A 12,991-nucleotide genomic window follows, 5' to 3' on the forward strand; every position below is an offset into this window, starting at 1 on the left:
CATCCCCAAACGTCCCATAAGCCCTCTTCCCTCCCCCTGTTCCCCAATCAACCCCTTCTTGCTTTCATGTCCTTGTATTCCCCTATACTGCTGCACTGAGCCTTTATAGGACCAGGGTCCTCTCCTTCCTTCTTTTTGATTTTTAAATAAATATTTTAACAGTACTCATTAAAATGCAATATGCACAAATATTTATAATATAATATATATAGATATACAATATAAATAATATAGTAGGTATAATATTATATGCATACTTATTTTAATGTTGATTTTATATGAATATCATTTTCCTTAGAAATTATCTGTTTATATTAGCATGAATAGATATTTTAGTGACAAGAATAATAGATCAGATTTCTGAAGTTTTCAAGTGGTACACCAGTCTAAGAACTTAATTCACATACAATAGTCTGAGAAGCACATCTACTAATATTGCTAGTGTAGTAGCAGAACATTAAATTCTCTCTAATAGAATCTCTTTTTTCATAATAATCACTAGATATGAAATTATCTTTCCGTGTAATTGGCTACCATTAATGAAGCTAAATACCTTTGTCTTAAAGGTGTTCCAAGAACAAAATCACAGGTTCAACATTTCAGATGGAAATAGAGGACAATATATTTATGAAATTAAATAACCCTAACACCATATAGTTGGATTAAATTTCTAGTTTAACTCAAACAGATTTTAATACAAATATTGCATTTGTATCATTTCCACCCTCTGTACACTTAAGCACTCAAACCCTATAGAGAAAAGTTTGATGCCACACAATTACAGTACCACATCAAAAGCCATTCTAAACACTTTCTTCCAACTTTTATATTTCACATAAACTTGACCTTCCTCAGCAAAGAGGTATCCAAACCCTTTTCTCCAACTGGAATCTGGACCCATTTTGTATACCTGATATCAATTGACCACTGAGTTAGGAAGACAAAATAAGGTAACTGCATAGTTAATACCAATCTAAGAGTATATTGCAAAATATTGAACAATGAAGAACAAATTACAAAATGATGATCAAAGTATGTGGGAAGAAGGAAAAGCTTGTCCTGTATTTAAAATTTGAGCAAAGGAGGGAACTATAGTGTTGACTTCATAGTCGAGGGATGAGAGATGATGATGATGATGATGGAGTGCAATATACAAAAGTAGTACAGGGATGAACTCTGAGTGCTTATACCACAAAATATGACAAACATTTAGGAGATAGTCCCATTCATTATACAACATATATTATATAACACATATATGTGTCAAAACATTTCTTCTTATAGAAGTGTATATCTTCATGTATCAATGAAAATGAAAAGTGCACTACAAACACAAGGCTGGAAAATTCCATGCATGAATGAGGTCTCAGCATGATGACTATAATGTGTACAAAAGCAGCCAGAAAACATGAATATGAGGCTATTGAACCCACCCTGAAGTAAACATAACCAGTTCATTGGTGGTGTGTTTAAGACACAGTATCTTTTTAAGCTTACTATAAGCGGAAATTTAAAAAAAAAAATTGAATTAAGTACAAAAAATAAGATCAAGCTGTACTTAGTGGTTCATACAATTAATCTCAGCACTTAGGAGGCAGAGGAAGGCTCATCTCTATTGGTTCAAGGCAAACCTTGTCTATATATCAAATTGTAGAACATCTAGATCTACATAGTGAGACAATTCTTCTCACTAAATTTTTTATATATAAATAATCCTATCTAAAGATTTTTTTCATGAGTTATAAAGGGTGAAAAGGCTTTCCTCCAAAAACTACAAGATATCCAAATGAAAAGAAGAGTGTTACACTGGATTCTAAATATTTGGGGAAGGATATCATGTGCAAATGGAAATACAGAAAGTAAGTATGTGTTTATGTTTTGGAGACCTCTTTCCCAAGATTAGAAAGATCAAGAAAAGAGATCAGTGTAACATGCAAGATATATGCAAGAAGTTCCAGTTAAAATATCTTTACTATAGCCAATCAGAGATAATATATTACATATACCACTCAAAGAGGAGACCTAGGCAGAAAAAATCCATCATTTTTTTCTGCTGAGAATATTTCTCAGCACTCCTTTCATATCCCGATTCCTTAAACTATAAATAAATGGATTCAGCATGGGTGTGACCACAGTGTACATCACAGCCACAATGGCATCCTTTTCAGTACTGTTATTAGACGAGGGGACAAAATATAATCCAATGATGGCTCCATAGTACAAGGAAACCACACAGAGGTGAGAGCCACATGTGGAAAAGGCTTTGCAGATTCCATTGATGGAGGGAGTTTTCAGAATGGTGACTCCAATGTGGCCATAAGAGACCAGAATGCATATGAATGGCAGGGTAATGATCACATTACCTAAGACAAAGATAGCCAGCTCATTGATGGTGGTGTCTGAGCTGGACAGCTTCAGCAAGGTAGACAGGTCACAGAAGTAGTGGGGGATGGTATTTTTTCTAAAGTGAGAAAGGCGAGCTAAGAGAAGGGTGTGCACAAGAGCATTAACTAAAGATAAGGCCCAGGATATTACTACTAGAAGAACACAGAGTCTCAAATTCATGATGATGGTATAGTGCAAAGGATGGCAGATGGCCACATACCTGTCATATGCCATGGAGGTTAGAAGAAAACTATCAATGCTTGCAAAAACTGTGAAAAAATACACCTGGGAAATATACCCTGTATATGGGATGGACTGGCTATGTGTCAGCATATTCATGAGCATCTTTGGAACTGTGACTGATGAGAAAGAGATGTCTGTGAGGGCCAAGAGGCTGAGGAAGAAGTACATGAGGGTGTGGAGGTGAGAGTCCAGCCTGATGAGCAGGATGATGAGCAGGTTCCCCAGCACAGTTGTCAGGTACATGGTCAGGATCAGGGCAGAGTACACAGCTTGGTCCTCTGCTCGAATAGGGAGCCCCAGGAGGATGAACTCAGACACAGTGCTCTCATTATCCATTACCATGCTCTTCCTTTTCTGTGAGTGAAAGGAGAAATGGGAAAGAAAAGTGGTTTTGACTAATACACCATGAGAACATTTTATGAATCGCCAGTACTCAAAATAAAATTAGTTTGGGTGTTTTAATTCACATATGAGGACTTTCGTCATAGTAATGAGATAATGATATTTGGAAAAGAGACACAATTTTCCAACATTTAAAACAATTCAATGCCTTTTGAGGGAAACAAGGAAAATCAGATCCAGTTCCATATCAAGGAACTGGATTTCACCAAGACTATTTGAAATTAAGGAATTACCTTAATTAGGTAAATTGTACCATTAAATTGAGAAACCAAGAGGACTTTAATGATTGTTAATTTGTTTTAGTCCTTCTCGAATGCACTTACCTAAGGCTTTCAACAAATTAAATCTAAGGAATGTAATCCACAGAGCTTCTTTGTATCAGTGAAAATATAAGGATCTGAGGGAAATTAGGGGAAGTAACATGTGCAGATAGTCAATGCTTTAAGAGCATAAGTCTGTGCCAACAAGGCAGTATACCGATAACAGCATATAAGTAGCCATGAGTTCCTCACGTAGTAGCAGTTTTTCAGTCATTGTGGTTACTCTTCCATCACTCTTCCTAGGCTGCATCAAATGACACTGATTCTATGTTAACATCCTCAGCACAAACCTAAGCATTGCATTCAAGTACACCAAACACCTGGAAATACTGACTTTGTGCCACTACTTAGATAAGACAAGGCTGTTACTTGAGTCTTCCTAGCAAAGGCAAATTGCACCTGTTTTATTTTTAACCTAGGGTTTAAGCCAAACTCTATCTCTGTGCTAACCTGACATTCTCTCTCTTTTTTTTTCATTTTTTTTATTCGAAGTATTTTTTATTTACATTTCAAATGATTTCCCCTTTCCTAGCCCCCCCCACTCCCCGAAAGTCCCGTAAGCCCCCTTCTCTCCCCCTGTCCTCCCACCCATCCCTTCCCACTTCCCCGTTCTGGTTTTGCCGAATACTGCTTCACTGAGTCTTTCCAGAACAAGGGGCCACTCCACCTTTCTTCTTGTACCTCATTTGATGTGTGGATTATGTTTTGGGTAGTCCAGGTTTCTAGGTTAATAGAAACTTATTAGTGAGTGCATACCATGATTCACCTTTTGAGTCTGGGTTACCTCACTTAGTATGATGTTCTCTAGCTCCATCCATTTACCTAAGAATTTCATGAATTCATTGTTTCTTTTTTTTTTCTTTTTTTTTATTCGATATAATTTATTTACATTTCAAATGATTTCCCCTTTTCTAGCCCCCCACTCCCCGAAAGTCCCTTAAGTCCCCTTCTCTTTCCCTGTCCTCCCACCCACCCCTTCCCACTTCCCTGTTCTGGTTTTGCCGAATACTGTTTCACTGAGTCTCTCCAGAACCAGGGGCCAGTCCTCCTTTCTCCTTGTACCTCATTTGATGTGTGGATTATGTTTTGGGTATTCCAGTTTTCTAGGTTAATAACCACTTATTAGTGAGTGCATACCATGATTCACCTTTTGAGTCTGGGTTACCTCACTTAGTATGATGTTCTCTAGCTCCATCCATTTGCCTAAGAATTTCATGAATTCATTGTTTCTAATGGCTGAATAGTACTCCATTGTGTAGATATACCACATTTTTTGTATCCACTCTTCTGTTGAGGGATACCTGGGTTCTTTCCAGCATCTGGCAATTATAAATAGGGCTGCTATGAACATAGTAGAGCATGTATCCTTATTACATGGTGGGGAATCCTCTGGGTATATGCCCAGGAGTGGTATAGCAGGATCTTCTGGAAGTGAGGTGCCCAGTTTTCGGAGGAACCGCCAGACTGATTTCCAGAGTGGTTGTACCAATTTGCAACCCCACCAGCAGTGGAGGAGTGTTCCTCTTTCTCCACACCCTCTCCAACACCTGCTGTCTCCTGAATTTTTAATCTTAGCCATTCTGACTGGTGTAAGATGAAATCTCAGGGTTGTTTTGATTTGCATTTCCCTAATGACTAATGAAGTTGAGCATTTTTTAAGATGCTTCTCCGACATCCGAAGTTCTTCAGGTGTGAATTCTTTGTTTAACTCTGTATCCCATTTTTTAATAGGGTTGTTCGGTTTTCTGGAGTCTAACTTCTTGAGTTCTTTATATATATTGGATATTAGCCCTCTATCTGATGTAGGATTGGTGAAGATCTTTTCCCAATTTGTTGGTTGCCGATTTGTCCTCTTGATGGTGTCCTTTGCCTTACAGAAACTTTGTAATTTTATGAGGTCCCATTTGTCAATTCTTGCTCTTAGAGCATATGCTATTGGTGTTCTGTTCAGAAACTTTCTCCCTGTACCGATGTCCTCAAGGGTCTTCCCCAGTTTCTTTTCTATTAGCTTCAGAGTGTCTGGCTTTATGTGGAGGTCCTTGATCCATTTGGATTTGAGCTTAGTACAAGGAGACAAGGATGGATCAATTCACATTCTTCTGCATGCTGACCTCCAGTTGAACCAGCACCATTTGTTGAAAAGGCTATCTTTTTTCCATTGGATGTTTTCAGCCTCTTTGTCAAGGATCAAGTGGCCATAGGTGTGTGGGTTCATTTCTGGATCTTCAATCCTGTTCCATTGATCCTCCTGCCTGTCACTGTACCAATACCATGCAGTTTTTAACACTATTGCTCTGTAGTATTGCTTGAGGTCAGGTATACTGATTCCCCCAGACTTTCTTTTGTTGCTGAGAATAGTTTTAGCTATCCTGGGTTTTTTGTTATTCCAGATGAATTTGATAATTGCTCTTTCTAACTCTGTGAAGAATTGAGTTGGGATTTTGATGGGTATTGCATTGAATCTGTAGATTACTTTTGGGAAAATGGCCATTTTAACTATATTGATTCTACTGATCCATGAGCATGGGAGGTTTTCCCATTTTTTTGAGGTCTTCTTCCATTTCCTTCTTCAGAGTCTTGAAGTTCTTGTCGTAAAGATCTTTCACATGTTTGGTAAGAGTCACCCCAAGATACTTTATACTGTTTGTGGCTATTGTGAAGGGGGTCATTTCCCTAATTTCTTTCTCAGCCTGCTTATCCTTTGAGTATAGGAAGGCCACTGATTTGCTTGAGTTGATTTTATAACCTGCCACTTTGCTGAAGTTATTTATCAGCTGTAGGAGTTCTCTAGTGGAGTTTTTTGGGTCACTTAGGTAGACTATCATGTCATCTGCAAATAATGATAGTTTGACTTCTTCCTTTCCAATTTGTATCCCTTTGACCTCCTTATGTTGTCGAATTGCCCGAGCTAGTACCTCAAGTACAATATTGAAAAGATAAGGAGAGAGGGGTCAGCCCTGTCTAGTCCCTGATTTTAGTGGGATTGCTTCAAGTTTCTCTCCATTTAGTTTGATGCTGGCTACCGGTTTGCTGTATATTGCTTTTACTATGTTTAGTTATGGGCCTTGAATTCCTGTTCTTTCCAAGACTTTAAGCATGAAAGGATGCTGAATTTTGTCAAATGCTTTTTCAGCATCCAATGAAATGACCATGTGGTTTTTTTCTTTGAGTTTGTTTATGTAGTGGATTGCATTGATGGATATCCATATATTTAACCAACCCTGCATTCCCGGGATGAAGCATACTTGATCATGGTGGATGATCGTTTTGATGTGTTCTTGGATTCGGTTGGATAGTGTTACCAGAAAACTCCTAAACGTGATAAACAACTTCATCAGAGTAGCTGGATATATAATTAACTCAAACAAACTAGTAGTCTTCCTCTTCATAAAGGATAAAGAGGCCAAGAAAAAAATTAGCAAAACAGCACCCTTCAAAATAGTCACATATAATGTAAGATAACTTGGTGTGACTCTAACCAAGCAAGGGAAAGATCTGTATGACAAGAACTTCAAGTCTGAAGAATGAAATTGAAAAAGATCTCAGAAGATAGAAAGATCTCCCACACTCATGGATTGGCTGGTTTAATATAGTAAAAATGGTCCTCTTGCCTAAAGTAATCTATAGATTCAGTGAAATCCCCATCAAAATTTCAACATAATTCTTCATAGAGTCAGTAAGGGTAATTTCCAAATTCTTTTGGACTAAACAACAATAACAACAACAACAACAACAACAAAAACACCCAAGTTAGTGAAAACTATTCTCATCACTAAAAGAACTTCTGGCAGAATTACCATCCCTGACCTCAAGCTGTACTACAGAGCAACCATGGTAAAAACAAAAAACAAAAACAAAAAACTGCATGGTATTGATACAGTGACAGGCAGTTAGATCAATGGAATAGAATCGAAGCCCCAGAAATGAAACCACATATCTATGGTTACTTGATCTTTGACAAAGAAGCTAAAACCATCCAGTAGAATCCATCTTGAAAAAGAGACCTTTCAACAAATGGTGCTGGTTCAACTGGAAGTTAGCATGTAGAAGAATTAAAATTGATCCATTCTTATCTCAATGTACACACTCAAGTCCAAATGGATCAAGGACCTCCTCATAAAACCAGACACACTGAATCTAATAGAAGAGAAAATGAGAATGAGCCTGGAACACATGGGCACAGGGGAGAATTTCTTGAGAAGAACACTGAGAGCTTATGCTCTAAGACCAAGAATTGACAAATGGGACTTCATAAAATTGCAAAGCTTCTGTAAGGCAAAGAACACTGTCAATAGGATAAGATGGCAACCAACAGATTGGGAAAAGATCATTACCAATCTTGTATCCAATTGAGGGCTAACATCCAATATATACAAATAACTCAAGAAGTTAGACTCCAGAGACACAAATAACTCTATTAATAATGATGTATAAAGCTAAACAAAGAACTCTCAACAAAGGAAACTCTAATGGCTAAGAATAACTGAATTAAATGATCAACATCCTTAATCATCAGGGAAATGCAAATCAAAAGAACCCTGGGATTAAACTTCAAACCAGTCAGAATGGCCCAGATCAAAAAACTCAGGGGACAGCAGATGCTGGAAAGAGCAATTCTCAAATTCATCTGGAATAACAAAAAACCCAGGATAGCTAAAACTATTCTCAACAGTAAAAGAACTTCTGGGATTCAGTATCCCAGACCTCAAACTTTACTTGTGATAAAAGTAAGAGCAATTGTGATAAAAACTGCATGGTATTGGTACAATGTCAGGCAAGCGGATCAATAAAATAGGATTGAAGACCCAGAAATGAACCCACACACCTATGGTCACTTGATCTTCGACAAAGGAGCTGAAAGCATCCAGTGGAAAAAAGATAGTCTTTTCAACAAATGGAGCTAGAGAAAGGACTGAAGGAGTTGAAGTCCCATAGGAGGAACAACATTATGAACAAACCAGTACCCCCAGAGCTCTCAGGGTCTAAACTAACAACCAAAGAGTACATACACATGGAGGGAACCATGGTTCCAGCTACATATGTAGAAGAGGATGGCCTTGTCAGACATCAATGAGAGGAGAGGCCCTTGTTCCTTTGAAAGCTTGAGTCCCAGTGTAGGGGAATGCCAGGGCAGGATATGGGGATTTGGGTTGTTGAACAGGGCAAGGGGGATAAAATAAGGGGGTTTCAGTGAGGAAACAAGGTAAGGGGATAACATTTGAAATGTAAATAAAGCAAATATCTAAAAACTTAAACGTTAAAAAATATAAAAAGATAAGTTATACATAGGTCGACTTCTCCTGTTTTCAGAGACTCTTTTTGTAAAAGCAGGAACACTCTAATGTACTAACTCCTATTTTGAAGTACTTTGAAATTAATTCCAGCTCAACACTCATGTGCCATGAGGACATCCAGTTTCTTCTTATTGTTTCTTTCTTGGCATTACTACTTAAAAAACCATGACCAACATCACCTAGGAACTCCCCAACAACCCACAGGATTGACCAACCACAACCAACCCCATCTTTTAGGCATTAGCATTTCTGTAACTTTTGAGCTCTCACCAGAATTAAAAACATAACCAAATTACAAAAACTATCATGTATTTACTATATGATGAGACAAATCATAGTCAGCTACTGTGTACTATCTTAAAAAGCAACATATCTCACACCTGGAATTAAAACATAAAGATATACTTTATGATGTCTTTGGTTTTTAAATAAACCCAAACTCCCAAATTCTCACTACAGAGTGGATCTGGGAAAGAAGGATGGTGGTGTTGGTCATGGGGACAAGGTGAAGTGGTGGTACATGGAAGCGATGTTGGGGTATAATGCATGTAAAAGCATTAAAATTAGGCATAGTTGTGGCACAGGAAATGAAGGACAGAGGGAATAAGGTAGAGCTAGACCTCATTGCTGCTGGTTTTAGCAGAAGGAGCTGCAGGGAGAAAATTGGCGTTTGAATCTTACCTGATGGTCCCAGATGTTTATAGACCTAGGGAATTTCAGGTAGTTGAACTGAAAGTTGGAGTTCAGGGGCTAGCAAGAAGACTTCATGGATGCTGGGAACCAGAGAGCTTGGCTCAACACCCCCAGCTGAGCTGTTTGCACAGGTTTCTTGAGAGCAAAACATCCCATGGCTTAGCTTGATTCCTACCTTCCCTCCCGGTGTGGTACTGACTTCCCAGGTGCCTGACCTATGACTATAATTGTTTTTTTTTCCTGTTCCCTTCCCTGGACTCTAGTATATATATTGCTGGTCTGTCAATAAAGCTTTGGCATTCTCCTTGCAGAATGACCCGTGTCTGTGTTTTTTGTTAATCCCCCAGGCCTACGCCTGATGCCTGATACTCGGTACCATGGCAGCGCAGGTGCTGTCAAATGGAGGTCCCACTGAGATCGGGAAAGAGAGGAGCACCTGACGGGATCGTTCCAAGAAAAGCCAGCCTGCGAAAGGAAGAGGAACGTATTGGGGAATATATGTTGCAAGAAACAAAGTAAAAGTGAGTACATGATGGCGCCGTGGGGATGACAAGTTCCACCTTAAAATTGGTGGATCAACTGGGGGGTTCTGCTTAGGTAACAGGTATTGGGTTCAAGGTTAAAACAGCTAGGGTGTATCAAGAGGACAGATCGGCAACCAACAAATTGGGAAAAGATCTTCACCAATCCTACATCAGATAGAGGGCTAATATCCAATATATATAAATAACTCAAGAAGTTAGACTCCAGAAAACCGAACAACCCTATTAAAAAATGGGGTACAGAGTTAAACAAAGAATTCTCACCTGAAGAACTTCGGATGGCGGAGAAGCATCTTAAAAAATGCTCAACTTCATTAGTCATTAGGGAAATGCAAATCAAAACAACCCTAAGATTTCATCTTACACCAGTTAGAATGGCTAAGATTAAAAATTCAGGAGACAGCAGGTGTTGGAGAGGGTGTGGAGAAAGAGGAACACTCCTCCACTGCTGCTGGGGTTGCAAATTGGTACAACCACTCTGGAAATCAGTCTGGCGGTTCCTCCGAAAACTGGGCACCTCACTTCCAGAAGATCCTGCTATACCACTCCTGGGCATATACCCAGAGGATTCCCCACCATGTAATAAGGATACATGCTCTACTATGTTCATAGCAGCCCTATTTATAATTGCCAGATGCTGGAAAGAACCCAGGTATCCCTCAACAGAAGAGTGGATGCAAAAAATGTGGTATATCTACACAATGGAGTACTATTCAGCCATTAGAAACAATGAATTCATGAAATTCTTAGGCAAATGGATGGAGCTAGAGAACATCATACTAAGTGAGGTAACCCAGACTCAAAAGGTGAATCATGGTATGCACTCACTAATAAGTGGTTATTAACCTAGAAAACTGGAATACCCAAAACATAATCCACACATCAAATGAGATACAAGAAGAAAGGAGGAGTGGCCCCTGGTTCTGGAAAGACTCAGTGAAACAGTATTCGGCAAAACCAGAACAGGGAACTGGGAAGGGGTGGGAGGGAGGACAGGGGAAGAGAAGGGGGCTTATGGGACTTTCGGGGAGTGGGGGGGGCTAGAAAAGGGGAAATCATTTGAAATGTAAATAAATTATATCGAATAAAAAAAATTAAAAAAAAAAACAGCTAGGGTGTGACAGCAAATTGGGATGGTGAATTTTATTAGGCAAATTGTCAGCAGTCTAAAACTGCATCAGGCAAGAGGAATGGGGCATAAAATAAAATAAAATAAAATGAGTAAAAGACAAAAAAAATACAGATTTTAGAAACATGGAAGAGAAAGAAAGAAAGAAGGAAAATGGATTCAAAACTCTCTTAGGGACAAGGGGAAACATGGAGATGTCCTGTTTCCTCTATGGACCCTACTGGAGATATTATTAGTATTGGTTACAAGCGCTCTTTCCTCTCTATGTATTGTCTTTGGTGCACCAATTTGTCTACATGTGTCTGTCTTTGTTTCATTGTTTGAATGACTGTTGCTGCAATGTTTCCTTGAATTCCATGTGTTTTAGTCCCATTCTTCTGTAGTTTGTAAAGTCTCTAATGAACAGGAAGAAGGCAAGAAGAAATTGAATTGTTCTAGCAAATTGTGTGTATTGACAAACTACTGCGAGTATGAAGATACTGCTGTAGTTGAAGAATTCCTGGAATTGTGCCTATGCCTCTAAATAATGAAGGGAGATTCCCTGTCACCTTGTATTAACATCAGAGAGACTTTGGCATTATTGCCACCCCTGATTAAAAAATGTCTGCATCTATGGCACTGAGGTTTTTGGCTTGTGGAGCTGCCACATTGGGATTGTTCCTGCTAAACCATATGTGCAAACAACAAAACCAGTCCAGAGCAGTAACTAAACAAGTGCTTATGTCTTTGGCACAGGATAATACATCTGCTCAAATTTGGCTCAGCCAGTAATGAGAATAGTTAGTCTATGATAGGCAACTCCTTTGCAGTCTACACCAACCTAAGACAGGGGCTCTGGGACTGGCAAAGATTCCCAGAGACGGGTAATGGGAGTTGTACGGAAGGTGTCCTAAGAAAGAAGCTATTCATTCTTAAAAAAATAAAAAAGAGGGAGTTGTTGGGAACCAGAGAGCTTGGCTCAATGCCCCCAGCTGAGCTGTTTGCACAGGTTTCTTGAGAGCAAAACATCCCACGGCTTAGCTTGATTCCTGCCTTCCCTTCCGGTGTGGTATGGACTTCCCAGGTGCCTCACCTATGACTATAATTGTTTTTTCCTTTTCCCTTCCCTGGGCTCTAGTATATATATTGCTGGTCTCTCAGTAAAGCTTTGGCATTCTCCTTGCAGAATGACCCGTGTCTGTGTTTTTTGTTAATCCCCCAGGCCTACACCTGATACTCGGTACCGTGGCAGCGCAGGCACTGTCAGGCTTGCTGGGATTTCTTGTCAGAGATTTCATCTCTGAGTTTGAATATTTCCTGCTGCATACTCATCTTTGTTGTGTGTGTTTCCTTTTGTTCTGGATGTTTCAGGGGTGTTGGTAGGATGCTAGTGTGAAATCTGATTAATTACTTAAGAAGGCATTTACTGCTATGAGCTTACTTTTTAGCAGTATTTTCATTGTTTCTCATTGGGCTTAGGTATGGCAACTAGAAAAGGTGGGAAAGTGGGCATAGGGTATGCACAGATGGAGTGGACACACTTATTTAGCAAGGCAGCCTACTTGGACATTTACCAGTCTCCTAGATTTTAGTAGAGCAGGAAATCTATGAGCACAGCAAGGTCCAGAGCACAGCAAGTAGGAACACAGAACTTGAGGTAGAATAGGAGGACATTTAGATAATTGGGACATATTGGGGGAAGGCTGCATACATGGATTTCTTCCCAGTCTTTGAAAACTCTAATAAAACTGGGAATATCTTCCCCAGTCTAGAATCTCATGTATCACAAAATCTCTGCCTATTGGATGCTGGGGTAAGGAGACTAGGAATGTGGGGGACTTCACTTATTGTAGATGGACTCTATGAATGAAGGTAGTGCTCTTTGTTCTGGGTATTAGCAGGCTTCCAGGATTATAGGAAGAGGGGAAGTCCCTGTTGTCTTCAGCCCTCTGTTTGTCATAGGTGGCAGCTGACCTCCAGGTATGGAGGCAGAACTGGTGGTCC

At 39.3% G+C, this 12,991-nt stretch overlaps 1 pseudogene; it reads right to left on the reverse strand.

Annotated features, from left to right (window-relative positions):
• Positions 1–2,040: 2,040 nt before the first annotated feature.
• LOC127685302 (olfactory receptor 50-like) overlaps positions 2,041–12,991 on the reverse strand; it is a 33,209-nt pseudogene continuing 22,258 nt past the window's right edge.

This window comes from Apodemus sylvaticus, chromosome 5 (genome assembly GCF_947179515.1).
Source record: "Apodemus sylvaticus chromosome 5, mApoSyl1.1, whole genome shotgun sequence".
Taxonomy (NCBI): Eukaryota; Metazoa; Chordata; class Mammalia; order Rodentia; family Muridae; genus Apodemus; species Apodemus sylvaticus.